Source organism: Silurus aristotelis, assembly GCF_946808225.1.
Source record: "Silurus aristotelis genome assembly, chromosome: 4".
NCBI classification, from domain to species: Eukaryota; Metazoa; Chordata; class Actinopteri; order Siluriformes; family Siluridae; genus Silurus; species Silurus aristotelis.
The window spans coordinates 36,482,873-36,491,566 of NC_139577.1; the positions used below are offsets into that span (position 1 = coordinate 36,482,873).

Below are 8,694 nucleotides of genomic sequence, written 5' to 3' on the forward strand. Positions count from 1 at the left end.
GTAGGTGTAGTTAATTGAATTTCCCCTATAGTTGTTGATTCAGTTAGCATGCTTGGAACTAAAGTAGTTATTACTTCAGTTGATTCTGTTGATGCTGATTCTGTGGTTGTTGCAGTCTGTTTTCTATATTCAGTGATAATGGTTATTTCTGTTGTTGGTACAGTTGTAGCTGTAGTTGCTGATGTCATATATGCAGTGCTCGGAACCAGTGTAGTTGTAAATGCTGTTAATTCTGCTAAAGTTAATTGTGTTGTTTCAGCTTGTGTTGTGGATACAGTGTTAATAGGTAATTCTGTTATTGATGAAATTGTTGTTAGTACAGGTGTAGCTGTAGATGCTGACGGTTCTGCTGTTGATTCTGTTTCCAGCATTGTGGTTGTCCTAAAGGCATAATGTGTCAGAAATCTGTTAATTGTTTTTGTTGAAAAAATAAATGTTTATAATTAGCATTTTCCCCAAATACATATTGTTTTAAATTCACATGACATGTAGGCAATGCTAAAGAAACAAAGATATTGGCAGCAATACTTACTCTTGACTTCTGGTTCCGCTAAATACCAACCATAGACACACTGTTACAAATACAATACATTGTTATTATTTCAATGTAGGTACATAAATTAAATAATTGTATCTTTTAGATAAAAAATTTAATAAACATTTAATAACTTTAACAAAATAGATTTAATGTTAAAAATATGATAAATTGCCTCGTTAAATATTTGTTTGCCCTTTTTAGATTTAAGTAAACAGATGTTAATAATAATAACATTAATAATAATCAGATCAGAACAGCTGAAACTAAATTAACTTTGGCTCTCTTTAGTGGCCATTACTATAAGATGATACACATAAATGAAAAATATCAGTTACAAACAATAAATAAATGAATAAATAAATAAATAAATAAATAAATAAATAAATAAATAAATAAATAAATAAATAAAAGATTATTCATTAGAGATAAACTCATAGGGACTAATTTATAAATGTAACATTTCTATTTGTAATCTATTTCTGTAAAGCTGCTTTGGAGCAATGTCTAATGTTAAATGTTCTATGCAAGTTAAATTGAATTGAACTGAAAGATAACTGCTTAAACAAATTAATTATACATTTTACTAAGAAACACTAACATGACTTTTATGATAAATATTGAATAAAAAAAACACAGTCAGTCTTTAAACGAAAAAGTTTACTTACATACTGTGAGATGAATAGTGTTACTGGTGCCATTATTTATAGAAAAAGCAAACCTGTTGACATTCCATAAAATCAAACTTGACTTTGTTTTGCATATGTTTGTTTTTTTGTCTATATTGCTGGTATTTTCTATCAACTTTACAAAACAAAAACAACAACAACAACAATAATAATAATAATAATAACAATAATAATATTATTAATAATAATAATGGTGATGATAATGATAAGAAGAAGTAGAAAAAGATCTTTAAACTTTCACTGAGATTTGTTATATTCTTGTCTAGGTTTAATAAGAATAAAGAGCTTATACATTCAATAGCTTTGCTTTTTATAAATCTTGAGAAATGTTTTATTATCATACATTATATATACAACCTACTAATTTATTTCATATAAATATTTCAAATATATTTTCTAAATGGTGAACCAGAATAATTCAGAAAATTCTATTTTGTTGTGAATAATCATATATTAGTGATCCATGTAAGCAAAATAAATTAACACATGAACTCATATTAGGAAAAATGTAAATATATACAAGATATTTTATTACCTTATTTTCTTCTTTAAAGTCATAACCAGCAGATTTTAAGTGCTAATCTCGCCCCTGTAATTCTCTCAGCAAATTGTTCTCTAAATGGTGACAGGCTCTGTTGTGGAAGATGATTCCACCAAAAGGTAAACTGAAATTATAAGGAGTGGTTTATAGGTGTAACTTTAGTGGCCTATCCTTCTTTTGCTTTGCGTGATATGACAAAAAACTATTTTTACTCCCTTAAACAATAATGGGTGTTCAATCAGACAGAGAGAATGATCACAAAAGGAATGATGTAAAATCTTTCATCAGTTTACCACACTGCCAGAAACTTTTTTTAATGTACAAAATGTACAACTATTACACACATGCATTAAATAACGTGTATTCAGTTATAATGCATTATTCATAGTCAACATCTGATTGCATTAGAAATTGTTAATTAAATGTATTTACATTAAAAGACAGCATAAATATATTACATCTGAAATATGAAAAATAAAATACAGATGTGTGCAGCACTGAAACAGAAAAGAAATGTTGCGACCAGAAAATAAAAATAAAAAAATGTATTTTAGCAAGTTGTTCATTAAGTATGTGAAATTTAATTAACATTGTAGATCATGAAGTTCATTATTCCAACAACTAATTTTAAATAATCTGTCAAATGGTTGTGATTTTTGTGCTTTTTTTTTTTTTTTTTTTTTTTTACTAGGATTGTCTCTCACCTTATATTATTTTTATTATAGTATAGAGTAGATATACTACAATAGCCATCAGAGACTCTTTTGTCTTTAAATACACCTTAGAAATGTAGTAAAATGGAATTTGAAATCTAGTCAGAGGTTCAGCTGCTAATACACTTTTACTAGTTAATTATTAATAACTCAGTAATATTAAGTACATTAAGTAATATTGTTCATGCCATGGTCTTGGAGGGCACTACACACTCTCTGATGATAAGAAAATTTGAATGTATTGTAAAAAAAAATGCCTGTATTCTGTTCATTCAATGTACCTCAGAAAAAAAAGAACCACAAAAAAGCACCAAACCCCTCCCACTCCCCTATGCGATATTCACCTACGTTCCTCTGGTAAACAATACAGATCAGCCTTCCAATGATAATACAAACCACCCAAACCAAGCAACAGAGTTACTCAACATAGTTTCAGGCTGAATTATCTTAAACTGTAATCTAGCCTACCAGTGTAGATTTATTTTTTGATAGAGACTCAAAGCACTTTTGTATGTCGCCCTGGACACAGACGTCTGCTAAATGCCACAAAACTATGATCCTGAGCACATTGTAGCAGACTGTTGAATACAGTCCAAATCCATCCTCAAGGTTCCTGAGTAGCTCCATAATTTCATGGATCTTTATGCTGTTGACGTAGAACTCTGTACAGCTGTACAGAGCATCTCCATTCAAAGAGAACCCTATCCAGAGGCCAGCCAAGATCAACTGGGCAGATCTGAAGAGAAGAAAGAGACAGAATAAAGAGGTGACCGAGAGAAAGATATGGATTATTAAGTCTCATTATTGTTGTATAAAAGGTAAATACACTGTACAGTGTGATCAGGGTGAAAGTAGGAACAAGACTCACTATAGCAGCAGAACTAAAAGGGAGAAGCAGAAGGTAACACAGACATGAGGATCTCTGGGATAAGAGACGACCCACCCCACCACCATCAACAAACCTGAGTGAACGTGTGAGAGTGAGGAGACGACAGCATCCAAATATCCCAGTTTACCAAACACTCCATATCCATGATCCCTCCAGATCTGCTCCTTTACCTCACAAACACCTACTGACTAAAGACTCCACTAAATTAATACATGTTCAGCCTTGACTTGAACACTGAGACTGTGTCTGAGTCCCAAACACTGATTGGAAGGTTGTAGGATAGTGGTTATTGCATTGACCTCTGGATCAGTAGATCAAAATTGAAATCCCGGACTGCCAAATCTGGATCCTCAAGCAAGGCCCTTAACCCTCAACTGCTCCATTGTAAGTAATGCTGGATAAGGTTGTCTGACTGTGGGGTGAAGTAGGCATTGTGGATAAAAAAGTTCACTCGGATGTTGTGGCACAAGACCATTCAGTGATTTATATATCCATGTGTACACTACTGAAACAATATGACAAAAAATTTTAATGGATAAATATTAGTTGATATGTGCTTTATGACAGTTGATGATTTGTAAAATGCCTTCAGTAAAACTGAACATAAAATATTTTTAACATATGATTGTTATTTTTTTATTTTCTCACAGAATTTCTTACTCACAGAAATTGTCTATGTTAGAATTCCAGTTAAAATAAGAACTAAAATCTTAGATCACCACATTATTTGAGAAACAGGATAAAAATGCAGAAAATAATCACTTTTATTGGCAAGTATCATGGGTTACATGTACAAGAAATTTGTCATAGTGCTGTAGAAATATAAAAACAACTAATAAAAAAAATGAAAATAAAATAAAGTAAAAAATAAAGATAAAGACATTAAATGAACATTTGGTGCAGATTATGTAAATGTCAGGCAGTGCAATTGATATTTTCCAGTTAAGTCTAAAGGTGCTGGGGTGTAATATTAGGTTTGGTTAATGCAACACGTATGAAATGACAGTTTGTGGTTTGCATTAATGTAATTTTTATGGAAGCTGATAAGAGATTATGTCAGAGAGTGTGTGTGTGTGTGTGTGTGTGTGTGTGTGTGTGTGTGTGTGTGTGTGTGTGTGTGTGTGTGTGTGTGAGGAAGGGCCTAAATGCAGGATGGAAACGGAGTGTATGTTAAAAAATATAAAAATGTAATTAATGAAACAAGCCAAAATCCGAGAGCCAGCAGAAAGGGTAATGGGGCAAAGGCAAAAACAAAGTCCATTAAACAGTCCAGTGTTTAAACACAGGCAAACTGGGCAATGCAGGCAGATAAAAAACTAAACCCCCCAAAAAACAGTAATAAAAATTACTGGCCAGGCACACACATCTTTGAGCTGGGACATGGGGAATGTCGGGATGAAGCATGGAGCAAGCCCCCTCGGTGAAGTTCTGAGGTGAAGCGGCGCCCTCGCCAGGGCTGACAGGCTGGGGAGTGGGCTTGGCTGAGCAGACAGACTAGAAGTGTGCTTGGCAGGGCAGACAGGCAGAGTGGTGATCTCGGCAGGTCGGGACATTTACATTTACATTTGCGGCATTTAGCAGACGCCCTTATCCAGAGCGATGTACAAAAGTGCTTTGAGTCTCTAGTAATGAATAAATCTACACTGTTATGCTAGATTACAAACTTAATATAAATATAACCCTTGAATTCTACAAACTTGGAAAGTGCTAATTTAAGTATTTCAGGAAGAGGTAGGTCTTCAGTCATCGCTTGAAGATAGTCATGGACTCTGCTGTACGGACATCTAGGGGAAGTTCATTCCACCACCTCGGTGCCAGAACAGAGAAGAGCCTTGAAATATACTTACCTTTCATTCTGAGAGAAGGTACTACCAGTCGAGCAGTGCTGGAGGATCTCAGACAGTGTGGTGCAGTGCGAGATGTGATGAGGTCACTGAGGTAAGATGGTGCTGGTCCATTTTTGGCTTTGTAGGCCAGCTTTAGTGTTTTGAATCTGATACGTGCAGCTACTGGAAGCCAGTGAAGGGAGCGCAGCAGTGGGGTGGTGTGGGAGAACTTGAACACAAGTCGTGCAGCTGCGTTTTGGATCATTTGCAGTGGACGAATAGCGTTCAGGGGAAGACCTGCCAGCAGAGAGTTGCAGTAGTCAAGTCTCGAAATGACAAGAGACTGAACAAGCACCTGGGCAGCCTGTATGGAGAGAAATGGTCGAATCCTTCGGATGTTATAGAGAAGAAATCGACAAGAACGAGCAACATTAGCGACATGTGGGAAGGACAGTTCATTGTCCATAGTTACCCCAAGGTTACGAGCAGTGGCTGAAGGGGAGAGCAGAGAGTCATGAAGTGTTATTTGGAGATCTTGACCTGGAGATGAATCACCTGGGATGACCAGCAGTTCTGTTTTGCTGGGGTTGAGTTTTAGTTGGTGAGCACTCATCCATTAAGATATGTCTGTCAAGCATGCTGATATCCTAGCAGAAGCTGTGGTATCTGATGAAGGGAAAGAAAAGATTAGTTGAGTGTCATCTGCATAGCAGTGATAAGAAAACCCATGTGGGGATATGACTTCACCAATGGAGTGGGTATAGAGGGAGAAAAGAAGGGGACCAAGTACCGAGCCTTGTGGAACACCAGTGGTGAGTCTGCATGGGGCAGATGTGGATCCCCTCCATGTTACCTGGTATGAGCGACCTTCCAGGTAGGAAGCAAACCATTCCCATGCTGTTCCACAGATGCCAAGGCTTTTGAGGGTTGACAAAAGTGTCTTGTGGTTTACTGTTTCAAATGCTGCTGAAAGGTCCAGGAAGATAAGTACCGATGACAGCTTGGCTGACCGAGCAGCATGCAGTTTCTCAGAAACAGCCAAAAGGGCCGTCTCTGTGGAATGTGCCACTTTGAACCCAGACTGGTTAGGATCATGGAGGTTGTTCTGTGAGAGATAGACAGACAGTTGGTTAAAAACAGTGCGTTCCAGAGATTTAGAAAGAAAGGAGAGAAGTGATACCGGTCTGTAGTTGTTGATGTCTGATGGATCCAGAGCAGGTTTCTTCAAGATGGGAATGACCCTTGCTTGCTTGAAGGTAGTTGGTACATAGCCAGATGTTAATGACCCATTAATAATTGTGGAGATGAAGGGCAGGAGATCTTGTGTGATGGTCTGAAGCATAGTTGAAGGGAGTGGATCCAGAGGACAGGTGGTGGGATTGCAAGATTGAATGACTTGCAGTATCTCATCTTCTGTTAAGGTTTAGAAGCTTGACAGAGACGTAGTGGATTGTCGGCTGAGTTGTGTAGTCATTGTTGGGGAGGAGTCATCATAGAAGGAGGCAAAGTCATTAGCAGTCAGGGAGGATGGAGCAGGTGCAGCAGGGGGGTTGAGTAGTGAAGAGAAGATGTTGTGAAGCTTACGAGGATCTTGTGCAGAGGCCTCAAGCTTTTCCTTGTAGAAAGCAGTTTTGGCAGAAGTCACCTCCAAAGAAAATTTGTTCAGGAGTGCGCGGTAAGATGCGAGGTCTACATCGAGTTGTGATTTTTTTCCACTTCCTCTCTGCAGATCTGAGTTCCCGTCGATTGCTGCGCAAAACGTCTGACAGCCACGGTGTGGGACAAGAAGTCTTCTTGGGTTTTGTAGTCAAGGGGCAAAGGACGTCCATTGTTGAGGAAAGAGATGAGAGGAAGAAGTCTGTAGCAACATCTAAGGGTAGAGAGGAAAAGGAGTCAGGGTCGGGAAGAGATGAAAGAGTACAGGAAGCTACAGAGGAGGGAGAGATAGAGTGAAGGTTAGGACGGATAAGAGAGACATGTAAATAATTTTTAGGTTGAATAGAAAGAGTGATTAAAAAGGAAACCAGGTGATGATCAGAGATTGGAAGTGGAGTGGCAGTCATGTCTGTAGCTGGAGTAGGGCGGGTGAAAACCAGGTCCAGGACATTTCCTCCCTTGTGTGTTGGAGGGCAGCTGTTAAATGTCAAGGAGAAGGTATTCAGAAAAGGCAAGAGGCAAGATGACTGAAGTTTGTCAGATGGGAGGTTGAAGTCACCAAGAACTGTCAGAGGGGTGCTGTCAGAGGGGAAAGTACTGAGGAGTGTGTCCATCTCTTCTAGAAAGTCTCCAAGGGGACCAGGAGGGTGGTAGATGACAATGATCAAAAGGTTGATTGGAGAGGTAACTGAAACTGCATGAAATTTAAAAGAAGACATGGTTAGATGAGACAATCTAACTATTTTATCATCTCCGTGATAAAAGTAGACCTGTACCACCACCTCTACCGGTTTCTCTTGGTGAGTGAGAGAAAGCATAGGCAGAAGACAGAGCAGCTGGTGTAGCAGTGTTCTGTGGGGATATCCAGGTTTCAGTAAGTGCCAGAAAGTCAAAGGTGTAATGGGAAGCCAAGCCTGTGATAAAGTCAGCTTTCTTTACAGCAGACTGGCAATTCCAGAGCCCACCTACCACCACTGTTTGAGATTGAGACAACAGGGGAGGGTAGATGAGGTTACTGGCAATGGGACATCTGTTCTGTGGATGGGAATGTCTGTGTCTGTAAGAGATGACTACAGAGATGGGTTTGAGGCACATGACTGATTTCCTAATTTGAGACCAATGTGTTTTAAAAAGAAAAAGTACAAATAAGAATTTCTAAATATACGCCAAGCATAACTGGCTTTAGGGGGGCTACCTACAACCGCTACAGACTTAGAAGATTGAGCTGGTTACACCTTCAATATAAGTGAGTAAGCCCTGCCCACAATTCACACCTCAAGTGAGACTGAAACTACCCTTGACTAATCACCTGACCAAACTAATAAGCACAGACCAACACTCTAGAATCAACTAAGTTAAATAGATATACAAGGTTAGAATCCTACCTTACCAGAAGAGAGTAGATTCAAGATAGAGCTAAAGCACACTGAAGATTGAGCTGGTTACACCTTCAATATAAGTGAGTAAGCCCTGCCCACAATTCACACCTCAAGTGAGACTGAAACCACCCTTGATTAATCACCTGACCAAACTAATAAGCACAGACCAACACTCTAGAATTAACTGAGTTAAATAGATATACAAGGTTAGAATCCTACCTTACCAGAAGAGAGTAGATTCAAGATAGAGCTAAAGCACACTCAGGAGAGCCGGGCGATACCCCAGTCAGTCAGGAAGGCTGATGTTGGACAGCCACACCAGCAGGACACTGCAAGATGCAAATGGAGTGTTGGTAAAAAACAGTTTTTAAATTAATGAAACAAGCCAAAATCTGAGAGCAAGCAGAAAGGGTAATGGGGCAAAGGCAAAAACAAAGTCCAATAAACAGTCCAGGGTCTAAACACA

The 8,694-nt window shown here is 38.1% G+C and overlaps 1 long non-coding RNA gene across 1 annotated transcript; it reads right to left on the bottom strand.

The window, feature by feature from the left end:
* Nucleotides 1–4,923: 4,923 nt before the first annotated feature.
* LOC310724694 lies at nt 4,924–8,483 on the bottom strand. The gene is made up of 3 exons (XR_014533148.1): nt 8,085–8,483; nt 5,984–8,053; nt 4,924–5,859 (listed from the first exon to the last, which is right to left on the bottom strand). It is a non-coding gene; the product is annotated as an uncharacterized lncRNA (long non-coding RNA).
* Between the last annotated feature and the right edge of the window lie 211 nt (nt 8,484–8,694).